Source organism: Octodon degus, unplaced genomic scaffold (genome assembly GCF_000260255.1).
Source record: "Octodon degus isolate 3935 unplaced genomic scaffold, OctDeg1.0 scaffold00112, whole genome shotgun sequence".
Lineage (NCBI taxonomy): Eukaryota > Metazoa > Chordata > Mammalia > Rodentia > Octodontidae > Octodon > Octodon degus.
Window position 1 is genome coordinate 1,960,271 of NW_004524688.1, and position 14,063 is coordinate 1,974,333.

Consider the following 14,063-nt stretch of genomic DNA (forward strand, 5'->3'; position numbering starts at 1 on the left):
AAAAAAAAAAAAAAAAAAAAAAAAAAAAAAAAAAAAAAAAAAAAAGAAAGAAAGAAAGAACAAAAAAGAAAACTCAAATGCTTTGGAGCACTTAAAAATTGATTCTATGATACTGTGATGAAATTATAAAAAGTAAATTAAATTTTGGTTTCTCATAGGAGTGATCCTTAACTCAGAAAGAGGGCTCAGGAAGCAGTGTTGCCTCTCCTGAAGCAGGAGCTGAAGGCGGAATGACCCCCAGGAGCTGCCCTTAATGGGGAACTGCAGGGAGCTTATGTTGAAGTTGAGGCAACTATGAGCGATGAGGCTAGACTCCAAGAAGAATCTGGCATACGCAGGAGTTGAGTTCATCTAGAAGGAAATGGAAAGCTACTACTCAGTGAATTGAGAAATTGGATCTATGTTTCAAGAATGAGCAATTAAACTGTTGTGCGAACTACTCTGTAGGTGAGACCAAATTAAGGCTGAGAAAAATTGTTACAGCGGAAGGCAGTTGCATTACAGGGTGTGATCCAAAGTAAGGTCCCTGCTTAAACTGAAGACACATTGCTATCAATCCCCCTCAAAATACTTCCTCTTGCTTCATACCACTTATCACATCACTATCTGGTATCTCCTTTCATGAATGTCTTTTAGATGGGCTGTCCTCGCTGCCTTGATGTTTGGAATCAGTTTGAAATGTTTAACTTTCATGGTCATTTTGAGTTTAGGGAAGAGCTAGTAGTGGCCTAGTACAAGATGTGGTAAATAAGGTGGAGGAGGACACACCATAACAGTTTTGGGTTTTTTAATGAGTCTGCCTTTCTGTTGGACGGCAACACGATTCACTATGTTTTTTGTCATACCTTGCAAAAACATTCACAAAAGAGGACGTTCAGGACTGCTTTAGAATGTGTCAGGAACATGAGATAGGTGTGTTTGATGAAAGGGAACGTAGCTTGAGAGGCAGTAATGGCAGTATGTCTTTCACTGTCATAACTTTCAGTTTTAACATTCACTGTATATTTGATCACACCTTATAGAAAAGTGGCCCTGGACCCTTTAAGGGCCAGAAGGGGTGGCAAGGGGCAGACCTATTCAGGAGATATTTAGGAAGTAGAAGTCAAAGACTGAAACAAGGGATTTAAGGTTGGTAGTGAAGAAATGCCAGTGGTTAGGATTACCCAGGGCCCCTCTCTAGGGGATCACGTACGGAATGTTGTCAGCCACTCTAGATGGGCCCTGGTAGCAGCAGCCCTGGGGAGTGGCTGTGACTGTGGGGTTGTGATGTGTGCCGTGGCCACACTGAGTTCTGAAGCAGCTTCTACACATCAGCAAGTGGTCACGTGTGAGCCTGGAACATAGGTGTCTGCGCCCAGGCAAAAGATCACTACCGCAGTGCTTGTGGCCAGAAAAGAGAGGCCCAGGGAGATACTGCAGAGAATGGAAAGCAGAGGATTGCATCCTCAGAAAAAGCCCAAGCGAACAAGCAGGGCAGCAAGATACTCAGATCAGGAAGCCATAGGGGAGGTGTAGGCAGGAGAGTGCTGGAGCCTTAGGTGACAACAGCAAGGGTTTGGAGAGTTAACTGTAGACATCCTGTTGACTGATGTTGGCAGGACTGTTGAGGTACTTGGCAATAAAAAGCAGGCAACTGCTCTTCTTTCCCAATTGACATTTTTAGGACAGTTATAATACTAAACTTGGATTGCAAAATATCACTGGTAAGCAATGGACCTTTCCGAATGAAACATGGTGAAAGAAAGGAGAAAGAAAGAGTATCTGGGTGATTTGTTCTTTAGTAAATAAAAGTGAAAACATGACAAAATTAAGAAAGATTTCCAGGAGGCATGAGGAATAGCTACGAGACGAGAGGACGGTGGTGTCAATGTGGGAGTGAATGTTCAGCAGAGTTCAGGGCATACCTGCTTTGGGTTCATTTTCACTGATCCGTAACCAAAAAAGAACTTTAAACAAAGCATAACATTTTGTCCTGTCATTGTCACTTAAACAACATGCAGAAGTCAGGTTGGAGGGATACACTCACGTTTGGCTTTATTTTATTTTTATTGCTTTTATGAGGGGGCAAAGAAGGTAGGCTAGTTCAAGAGCAATTCCAAGTGTGTTTGTTTTTCACTAATTGGTTGACGAGTCCATCTGTCACAGGATTTCTCCTCTCCCCCTCATAACTGACAAGGTGACCGGTACGTTCACATAAGAAATATTTTCACATTCATAAACAAGTTGTGCTCATTATCAAGGCCATTTTAATGAAATCCTGTAACAGCTGGCCCGTGCTCTTGGCAGCCTTAAGCTCACACCATTCCCGGGCTGGTCAGACCGGAAGCATGGTGTTTTCTTTACGTTGTTACTCTGGCAGTTCAAATGCAAGGCAGCAGAACTGTGAGTAATTGCTTCCCATTATTAGGATTCCCTAAAGATTCATGGTTTTGCCAGTATGGAGATGTCTTGCCAAAGACTTCTGCCTGGCTACGGTCTCCACTCTGCTTTAGTGGAGGAGGCTGAGGTTTCACTTATTTTGGAGAAATTCAGACCTGATGTTGATTAGCTGCTGCTTTAGCGGGACGGTCGGTGTCTATAGACAAAAGGGGAGAATCATGGTTATAGTATTTACACCTCTGCCTCCTGCCTCATAAAAACGACAAAGAAACTAGGACAGTAAACCCAAACCTCTCACATAAAAGTTGCAGCAAAGCAGTGCTCCAGGTCTTTCTTCTTAGGGCCCTCGGAGCACACGTGGGTGGAGCTGCCCATTGACCACTGAGCCTGGGGGTGGCCGCAGTTGGAGGCGGCAGTGGAGAGCACCCGCGGCCAGACCTGAGGTCAGAGCTGCACCCTCAGCTGCCAGACAGCATACGGGCAGTACGTGGAGCTGAAAGAGGGTGTGTGCACTCACTCTGTGGAGAAGGGAAAAAGCCTGAAGGACCCTGGCCTGGTACAAGGCCGGCCAGACTGGGCAGGGCAGCAGGGGCCAAGAAACAAAGGAAGCACACGCCCAGCTGCCCTTCCAGGGGGCAAGACGAGAAGGTAGAGCTCAGGAACGCAAGGTGGTTCTAAAAATCACTCAGAAGAGGGACAATAGAAGAGGTGGCTGGAGAGACGTGTCGGTGGGAAGGTGAGCTGACCTCCTGTCTAACAGTTCAAGGAGATAAAAATAATAGTCAAACGCTTTACAAGATTATTTTTAAAAGAGAGTAAAGTGCAAAGTGATGTTTTTACAGATAAGAGAAGTTTGCAGAAATAAAAGAAAAAACTAAATGGGTATTTCCAAACAAGGTAAAATAAGTTTTAAACGACAGATGACATTTTAAAATATATTAGTTATAAAAATTCAAAAATGAAGTGATAAAATTCACAAAAGGATTTATAATGCAATAAAATAAAAAGTCAGAATGACAGCCTAAGCTGGAAGGAATACAAGAAAGGATAACCACAAGAGATAACAGTTTATAAGACAAATAGGAAATGAAAGGGAGAAAAATTTTAAAAATCAAAAATTAAGTGTGGAAAAGAATTTTAGAGAAATGACAATTGAAGATAGGCAAAAATAGACGTAACATACAAGTATCTCCAAAGGTAAACGGAGTAAGTATGTCCTAAAATACTATAGTTCAATGAACCATTCCTTTAAAAAGACTCAAAACTGCATGTTAAAGAGCAGTTGATATTCTTGGAAGGTTGAATCCTGAAACAGCCAACATTGGTCCACATTCTAGGGAAAGTTAGTAGATGTTTGCCTAAAAAAAATGTAAAATCTGGCCAAAGTTACCAATGCATTTATAAAAGTTTTCGTCAGCCTTTTTGATAATACTTTCTTAAAGAACGAGATAATTTAAGGGAAAAATATGAGGCAAAGATTTTATAGCCACAATAACTTCCCAAGTCTCATACACTAAAGGAACAACTTAAAAAACTCAGAAAATATGGGTCTCATAAACATTTCTTGAGGACTCTTCTGAAAAAGAGATTCACATAAGGAGCACTGCTGGAGGGGGGCTGCTGTGAGGAGTGTTGACAAAGATTAGGTACAACACAGACAGGCCTCCAAAATGCCACTGACTGGAATAAACAGATGCTATATATGGCAGGCCACAGGAAGGAATATAAATCTGAATCTCACTTAGACACTAAATATAGTGTCGTGTAAAATAAAGAAGGCAATAGAGATTTTTATAGTGAATGTCAAAAATAAATACGTGAGCTCTTACTAATGAAATGCTTGTTAGTTTAAATTTTTAAAAAGAGAGAAAAGGAGCCGGGGAGATGGGTCAGTAGAATAAGCACTTCCCTCGCAAGCGGAAGGGCCTGAGTTCAATCCCTGGTTCTGAAAAAAAAAAAAAAAAAAAATAGAGAGAGAAAGAGAGAAAAAAAAAAAAAAAAAAGAAAGAAAAAGAAAAGAGAGAGAGAAAAAAAAAAATAAGGCTAAGAATGGTTAGGAGGTTTAACAAGAAGTAACTATCCCTTCAATGACCTGTCCTCTGCTTCCAACCGTGACACCTGCTGCTACATTCTTCTCTGAATTTGTTTCAACTTTCATCGTCTTCCATCAACTACTTGTACACTAACTTTTAAAAATGATTATATTTGGTGACAGTCAATTTTTAACCTCAAGTAGACAAAAGGTGCACATCGTGAGCTGCTTGTGAGAAGCAAAATGAGACAGATGAACACTACCTCTCTCCTTTGTAAGTTTAATCTCTTCCTAAGAGCAGGTATTCATTGAAGGAGCCTGCAAAGGTCTTTTGTTCTTTGTTCTTTTTAAAAAGACAACCTCACAATGACCTACATGATAGTCAACACTTAGGTTTTGTACATGACTGATATTAATAACTTTACATGAGCTCAAAAAACAGGCACAGTGAAAAGTTGATTGCAGTGTCTATTTCCAGAATTTCTTTTCTATGTATTTGTAATTGAGACTTCAGCTTTGTGCATAGCCACCAGCAAATATGAGTTTTTATATACATAATTATATACAGAATAGCTGAATCTTGGCTTATGATTAGTTCATACTTCTATATAATAATTTTGTCTTATTTTACAGTTTATTCAGATGATAAGCTTACAATTTTTCCAGGGGAAAATTAACTGGAAGTAACATTTTAAAGGAGAACAACAGCATTTCTGACCATGAGTGGTTTTTCTAGATGATAAAAAAATACAAATATATTTCAGAATCAAATATATTTTCTGATTTCAGTTTCACATACAGTAAAATTATACATGAAATATATTTTGGTCTAATCTCATTGAACTTATTCAACATTACCTAAATATTTGAATTTAATGAAGGAGAAAAAGACAGACTTAAATAAATTTGAAGTTAATTCACTTTATTTTATTTTTATTTTTTCTGTATTTTAGGAAAGAGTCTACAAAGTATTCAAGGTCTCACTACTAGATAGGACTTGTAGTGATTCTTCTGTGTAAGCCTCCCAAGTGCTGGGATTACATGCGCGTGCCACCACGCCCAGTCTCAATCACCTTCCCAGTGTGCCCCAGGGGTGGGGCCAGCACAGCAGGCCTGGGGATCGAATCCCTGGGTCCTGCTCCTGCTTGTAGGTGCTTTAATTTGCTGAGCAATTTGGCCAGCAATTTAATTCACTTTATTAAGTGTATGTCAAGATAGGAGAATTTACAATAGTCTGGAATTTCAATATATTTGAACTCCTAAATTTCACATTTGTTAAGTCAATCTGAATAGCTAGTACATAGTGTTAGCGAAAAACAAAGGAATATTCTGGCTTTTCTGTCAAATTCACAAAGTGGAAATACTGTCATCCTGCAAATTTCTCGTGTGTGACATAATATGAAAACTGCCTAGTTTCTTTAGATAGTCTGCGCTATGTACAGTCCATATCAGTCTTTGGAACTGTTATTATTGCAAAAATATGTGCAGCTTTATAAAAACACTTGTTACGAAAGTGGCTGAATTTGGTGGCAGACTGGAGAAACCTAAAAATCTGGCTTCTAGAATGTTTTCTTTCTTGATGATTCCTTAACAAATTATATCTATACCATCCTTCTTAAAAAATACCTTTAAAACATTATGTCAAGGAAATATCTAATAACACTGTCAAATCTAAGAGAAGCAATAGAAGCCCACTGTTCAGAAGGTCACCTGGAGAATCTGGGTACTGTGGCCCTGGAGGTGGGGGGCTGGCTTGGGGAGAGGTCACTGGCCACCTTCCCACACCTTTCTAGATAGTGCTTACAATAAAATGGGTTTGGCCTTTAGATTTATTTGTGTTCAATAAGAGAGAAAGAAAGAAAATCAGAGGTAAAGGAAAGGAACGCCAAGTATTATATAGTCATGTCCTTTTTCTTTGTTCTCAGAGGGACAAAGTAAACATTTCTAAAAAGTTATCAAAATTAAATAACAGTTACAATGCAATTGTTCATTACTCACCTACACTGAAAATACCACCTTTCAAAACAATGCCTTTAGATTTTCTATGTTGGAAGTGATTTCTTTCTAGTATGTATATCTAGGAACTATGCCATTATTAATTTGTAATAATTAGGATGGGCTCAAAAAGTCCTGGCTTATTTTGTGATGTGCAGCAATTGTTATAGGGTATTATATTAAAAACATGAGTTCAGAAAGGCTGGTATGTTGCATTTCTTGTAAAATAAAAGATAGCTATATAATTTTTATTAAAGAATACCCTTTTATTAAAAGATATTAATAACATTTGAAATATTCTTCTAACAACACAGGTGACTGCAGTCATTTGAAATGGTTCATAAAATGCTTACTAAAATATTTAAGTGAGAAATTTTCTGGAATATTCTTAAAATTGTAAGGGAAATGTTCTTGAATGGTATGTATTATAACATTAATAAAAACTATGACTGACAGCCAAAATAACCCCAAGTAATGTTAGCACTTCCTGTAAGAATTTTAATCAACTATGCTGAGGTTATATTATTTTTGGCTTATCAAAAGGCAAAATTTGATCAAGTAAAAACCTAATTTCATTGCAATTCTATTTAATTCCATAAAGCAGAGTTAGTTGATTAATATTTTATATTATTTACGAGTATTTTAAAGTAAATGCTTAAAATGTGTGTCTTGATTTTAACAATCTTAAAATAATGGGAAGAGCTGGGTTGTGATGGATTTGACACCCACGTAGCACCAAATTCATCCATTTACATGCCTGTGTGTTTCCACCAGAGCCTTACATTCAGGTCTGCACAGCTTCTGAGAATCTGAGTTTCCTCTATTGCATAATCATTCTCAGAAGGAATTCCAAAGCATGCCTACTTTAAATACATCTCAAGGTAGCTACAGAAAGAAAAGACCATAACTGAGAGCCATTTACCTTTAGGTTGACGTGAATACATGTAACAGCTACTCTTGCAATCCTTACTCAGAGCTGTTATTGCACTGCAAATATTCTTTACATGCCATGGTGAAAGTGTTATGCCAGTTCTAATGACAGTAAAATTTTTACACTCCTCTGTCACAGTGCTGACTCACATATGGTTACCAAAGAAAAATAATTTTATTTCAAGAAATCTTATGTGAGTCACAAATGCAAACCATGTATGTAAAAATTTCTCATAATCAAAGAGCAAAAAGAAACAGTTGAAATGAATATTAATACATATTTCATTTTACTCAACATATTCAAGATGCTACCACTTTAAAATCTTCTCAGTATAAGAATTATCATTGAGATGTTTTGTATTGTTGGGTGAGGAGTCTTCAAACCCTGATGTTTATTTTATAACTGGGACTAACCACATTTCAAGGGCATGTCAGCCATATGTGGACGTTGGCTACTGTAGGGGAAACTCTGGGCTAAAGAATTAAACAGACCCTGCAGGTTTTGGTTCATTAACTAAACATATATTGTGTAGCTGCTGTATATTTGGCATTATACGGCTGTCTGTGCAGAACTGGTCAAGAGATGGTGCTTGCACTTGATGCCTATACTTTTGTCAAGGCGAAAGTGGGCGGTCACGTGACTAGAGAATGCTAATCATGACATTTCAGTCCTTTCTTCCCTTGCAGTTGGCACATTACAGGGTGTCAATGTGCCCCACACGGCACAGCTCCAGCGTGAGCATGCACACGGGGTCTGTGCAGAGCTTGGAGCTAGGCTGGATGCAGCCAGCCAGATGACAGTGAGATCGCCCCCTCCCAATTGCTCGGAATCCCAGCAGCCCTGGGGTGAAACAGCTTCTGTTTAACATGATATACACACTTATGGATACATTAGTGGTCACTTTCAACACTGTTTCCTACTTTCTTGTTAGCCTTTCTCCTTTCGTGCTGTCATGGCGTGCTGATGTGGGCAGGCCAGTACAGGCCATTTTCCATATCTATTCAGTTCAAGGTTTCATTAGTTCTTACTGAGCAGTAAAAAAATAAGACCTTATTTTTTCAGCTTTGCAGCTAGATGCTCAGTTTTACCTGAATGAATTTGAAATGTCATACCAACAAATGCATTCATTATTCTGCTTTGATCATGGGAAAAACTGACTAAATTTCATCTGAATCTGTGGACTGAGATAAAAGGGGCAGAGTGTGTTAATTAGGAAAAAAATTCTTGAGTATATATCAAAATGTGTAATAAGTTTGCTTTTCATTCTCACAAAAACTATTATCTATGCATATACATAAGAATGGAACTCTTTTACTCTGCCCCTTGTGTTCTTTTACATATGATAGGAACTCAGTGCGGCACTCTAGTCCTTCTGCATCACTCTGCCCAATAGATGTTGGATTGATTCTAATGGTGCAACTGGAAAGAATTAATTGGGTAGCTATGGCAACACTGTCCATGATTGTCCATGAGTGATGATTTTCTATGAAGCATGGGCACTTTCAAACAAGGAGCAGCCAGGCACTGAGCTATGGCAGCAGTGTAAGTGCCAAAAGTAACATCATGCTTACCCTTCACTAGATCTAGGGCTCAGATACTTGGATACTGCTTCATGGGGCCCCCACTGATTAGTGAAGTCAACCCCTATCTTGCTGGAACACAGAGAAGCCCAGGGAATATTAAGGAGGGCCAAAGCAGCTGGGTGGGGTGCTGAGCAGGCAAGGAAGGGGCTTGCGTAGAGTGGGTTGGAAGAATTTTCATATTTTAACAAAGCATAGTGGTGTACCCTAGCTGCATATAACAGAAGCTAGTGGGGACTCTCAGGCTTACATAAGGCTGTGTGGGGCTGTTGAGTGTCTGTAGATATAAGAATCTTTAGCACTTGTGATTAATATCCACATGTGGTATCTGGAGTGCCTGGTAGGACCATGAGGAGAACAGACTGCTGGTCTTCCTCCCCGGCTTGTAGCTATGTCTTCAATTACCTGATGTGATAGAGTAGCAGGGTGTTCAGCATCTCCACCCTTGATATTGCTTGTTGGTTATAGAAAGCTCAACACCTCCAGCTCATTTTCTTACTTAGGGGTCACTGCCCTTTGTTCATTCCTCCAAGATGAGGTAAAGCCATTCACCTGACAGATACGTTCGGCACAGGTGTGCACTCTTTACCGTGGGTGGCCACATTAATAAAGGAGTTACTTCCTCAGGCTATGTGTGTTCCAGGCAGACCCTCCTGCAGGAGCGTTACCTGGCCCAGTGACCCATGCTGTCTGCCTAGCTAAGGAAGCCTTGCAAGGACTGTCTGTACTCACTGATGCAGCCTCCAACCACAACCAAGCGATATTATGACCTCCATCTGGCCCTGCTTTGCTATGAGCTCCTTTCACTACTGGCTTTTCTGATCCTTTTTTCTATTTTGTTTTGTCCTCTTAGAGCAATGACGCCTCCCCAATGTGCCACCTGATTTACATGTTGAGGTTATTATTTTTTATCCCTTCTAGTTAAAATGTCAACCCATAACTTGCTGTGGTCTCCTCCTGCCTGGAACAGGGCCTGACACATTATAAGAGCTTGCTGTCCGGCAAATGAATTCAGAATTCTTTTTTTTTTTTTGTGGTAGTGGGAATTTAACTCAGAACCTTGTGCTTGCCAGGCAGGAGATTATATCGCTGAGCTATATCTCCAGCCCTGAATTCAGAATTTGATGGGGAGAATGCTCCAAGAGATTCAAATTGTGAAGATAAATATGTCAAATATATCAAGACTCAGCTGGGGCTGGCGAGATGGCTCACTGGTCTAAAGCACCTACTTAGAACAAGTTTAGCCAAAACAAAGGGACCGCGGTTCAATCCCCCAGCACCACATGCCAGCCAGGGCCGCCCCCTGGTGGGCTGAGCTGGCCACACACACACACACACACACACACACACACACACACACACACATAAATAAAATTAAAAAAAAAGACTCAGCTACAGTTGACTGGGGATGGAAGTTAGTGGTAAAGTACTTGCCTAGTGGGGGGAAGGCCCAGAGATGTATCCCCAGCACCCCCACTTACTAATAATGACTAAAGAGCTCATCAGACAGGTTGTGTCTGTCAAAACAGATACTGATCTTATTTTCCAAGACTATGAAAAAAGGAAGCTGAATGACACCAGTCAGGAAGAGCTTACAAAGGAGTCCGGCATTGGGCTGGCCAGTGCCTGAGCTGGGTGTGGAGTAGGAGACCCTGTGTCTAGGCCCACTTTCCTCCCTGCTGTCACAGGAAGTCACCTCTACATTTTAGCACACTGACCAAAATCATCAGCATGACCACCTCAGCTCTCCCTAGTGTTTCTGAGGCAGTGTGTTGCAAAAACAACAAAACAATGAGTTCTGGTTTTGTAAAACACTGGATAAATCAGTATTTTGCTTTAGTTTCTCACCAAAAAAGAATTAAAGAATAGTTCAGTATCATCTAGCAGTGCATGACAAATTTGATCATATCTGGAAGATTGGAGCCCTTGGTTTGAAAATTTTACTTATGAGTCTTGTCTTATAGCATGTTGCTGTAAAGCGACCTGAATTTTTTTTACTACTAGATGAAATGCTATTGGGACCTTAGATTATTAATGAGATCACAGAACTTAGTAGCAATTCCCATTTGTCTGGGATGTTTCTCTTTTTCTCTCTCCATATGACTGCAAGGGGGGAAGGAGGGTGAGAGAGAAAGAGAGAGAGAGAGAAAGAGAAAGAGAGAGAGAGAGAGAGAGAGAGAGAGAGAGAGAGAGAGAGAGAGGACAGAGTTGTGTAAAGTAAGGAATATCCCATTTTTACTTAAATATTAACCTCTTATGTCTTCTGTCACTCAAAGCAGGAGTTTTTTACTTGCTAACTCTATTTAGTGGAACTAAGTTTATCTTTTTAAAAATAGCCAGCCTTAATAAATAAAAATAATCCAAATCTCATAAAAATGAAATTTCATAACATCAATAAAACAAAGTTTGGTAGCATCTCTTTACAAGTAAATTTAAGATTCTATTACCAGCTTCAAATGTGTAAAATCTTGCCCAGCTTCTAGAGGTGTAAATAACTCCGCTGCAGTTGCTTAATCACCGACGGAATGTGCCACTGCATTCTTAATTAGCCCATTGTTCATCTTCTCCAAGATGTAAGTGGCTGGCTGTGTGAATAATTTCCATAATTTGGATTGTCAAAGAAATCATGCTTGGATTAAAAATTCTGGAGAGGACTCACACAGGAAAATATACAAAATCTTTTTGTAAAGACTGCAAGAAGAAGTGCTAAGTGATTTTTGAGAACTACTGCCCTTAATGATACTGAAATCATTAAATACAGTAAACCATATTAAAATGTAATGTTGAATTTGAGACTCTAATAGGATAAACTGCAGTGATGGAAAGCTTTATATTTTCAGTTCTGAGTTTACTTTTCTTTAATACAACATATTTGTACTTTATGGAATAATACTTAATTTCATGAAGAATGGAAGACTTGGAGATAACTTAGATTTTATTCCTAAGATTGATTTATTATTAGAGAGCTATTTTATGGTCTCGTGATCTCCAGTATCTTGATGAATGAAATATTTTAGAAATGTGTTAACCTTGTTAAAATGTGAAGAATTAAGTCAGTAGCTTACATTTTGCCAACTTACCCGGGTTTTGTTACTGTGCCCCTTAGTTACACAAAAAGAAATAATCTAAGTCTTTTGGAGATGGGAAGGATCTTAGGAATCCAACTGTCATGTCCCTTTTTTACTAACTGATAAGAAAATAGAAACCAGCTCAGCAAAACACTTTATTTAAGGAAAAGAGCAAGTTGCTGAGAGCTATATGTACACTAGGGTGCAAGAAGCTCCCATCAGTCATTTATCTTAAAGACGTGACAGTTTGAGTGCTCTGATTAGTAGATTAGAGGACCCCTTTCTCTTTTGCATGTCATCACTCTGCAGGCCCAACATCAGTGCCTGAGAAGAAGGGAAAGGAATGCAAGGTTCCCCTGCTCCGTGAGCCACTGTCCTAAATGGCATGAATATAGCTCCTTGTAGACAGAGTCCTAGAGAAAGTCTTTAGATGGGACTCAATTAAATAGCTATGGCCAAACCTTAAAAAAGATTAGTCTTTGGGCTGGCCAGATAGCTCAGTGGACTAAAGCGTCTGCTTAGGCAGATGCAGGGACTGGGGGTTCTATCCCCAGCCCACCATGCTGCCCCCTCCAGGGGCATGCTAAAAGAGAGATTGAGACTGGGCATGGTGGCATGCGCCTGTAATCCCAGTGTTTGGGAGGCTGAAAAACAGGAAGGATCACTAGGAGTCCGATCTGTGTAGTGAGACCCTGTATACTCTGTACTAAATACATTAAAAAAAAAAAAAAAAAAAAGATGTCTTCATTCTTCTGTTCCTGTGACTTTCCACATGGAGGCAGGAAGAAGGCTAGACATGAGTGATCTTGTATGGATGAATCTCTCTTCTCACCAGGATTTTAAAGAACATAGCAGACTAACACTGGTCTCTACAAGATCAGATGTGGATTTGAGTGTAGACCTACTCCAGAAGTGCCAGAGTCAATTATTTGTGATTTTGCTGCAGAAATTTTGCTGGGTTTTTTTTCTGGTTTAATACATATTTTTATTAATTTTTTTCATGATTTTATTGAGAAACAAATAGCAATGAGAGAGTTTCAAATCAAATTGGTAGGACAGTTTCAATAATTAACACATTGCATACATTCTTCCTAGTGGTTAATTGTTGTACCAGATGCGGACATGATATCCTATTTACAAACACCATTAGAACAAATCCCTCTATTCATTAAGAGAATGTAACTATATATCTATCCTAGCCACTTGGAATACACAGATATAAAATGGACATTCATCTGTATCCCCTTTTTTGTTAAGTTCCATTATTTGAATATTATAGGTGTGTAAACTCAGCAAAATATTCTAAGAGTCCAGTAGCCCATAATAGTATTGGGTTATATTTCTTTTTTATACTTTTCTGCTGGATGGTTAAGACCAAGGTAAAGCAGGCCCTATGCAACAAGAGTTGTAGCTTTGGGGTCTGATAAGGTCAGTGAAATCCCCTCAGGATTTATCTTGAGATCCTGTACCTCAGATTGTAGATCCTTTGTCAGTGTCAGCCATGTGGAAGAGTCACAGCCATTGCTTGGCCAATGTGCTCTCTGTGAAAGCCTGAGAGAAAGTTTTCTCTCCATGTGACTCTCTTTAGACACACTCTACATCATCAATCACTTTCCTCTTTGGCCCCATAATCTCTTTGATCAGAAAATTTGGGACACTACCAAGTTACATGATGTAACAGTACAAGTTCTAATATGTCCTGAGTCTTAATTGACCTTAGAAGGCTAGGGCCAAAAAGTTGGCTTTCCTTGCAGCCCTCCTTTTTCTCTAATTTGGTCTGCAAACTTAGGTTGTTAACCATCCAGAAGACAAGCTTATTGTTATTACCATACAACTTAGGTTGTTAAGCTTAACTTCACTATCTGTCTGAATATCAAACATCTTAGGCATAACATGGAACAGGTATTTTTCATCAAGTATTGATATGTTGAACTTTAAGTCCCTATAGAATATGATAAAAAACATTTAAAAATTAGGATATATTTTTAAAATAGCCATAAAGAATTATATAGTTCTTTTGTTTACACGTAAGTCCAAAAAACTAACCACACACAACCTTGAAGCAGGACAGTCGCACA

At 39.2% G+C, this 14,063-nt stretch overlaps 1 protein-coding gene across 1 annotated transcript in view; it reads right to left on the bottom strand.

The window, feature by feature from the left end:
• Window positions 1-14,063, bottom strand: part of Pacrg (parkin coregulated) — a 539,156-nt gene that overhangs the window by 274,837 nt on the left and 250,256 nt on the right. The window lies entirely within an intron of this gene.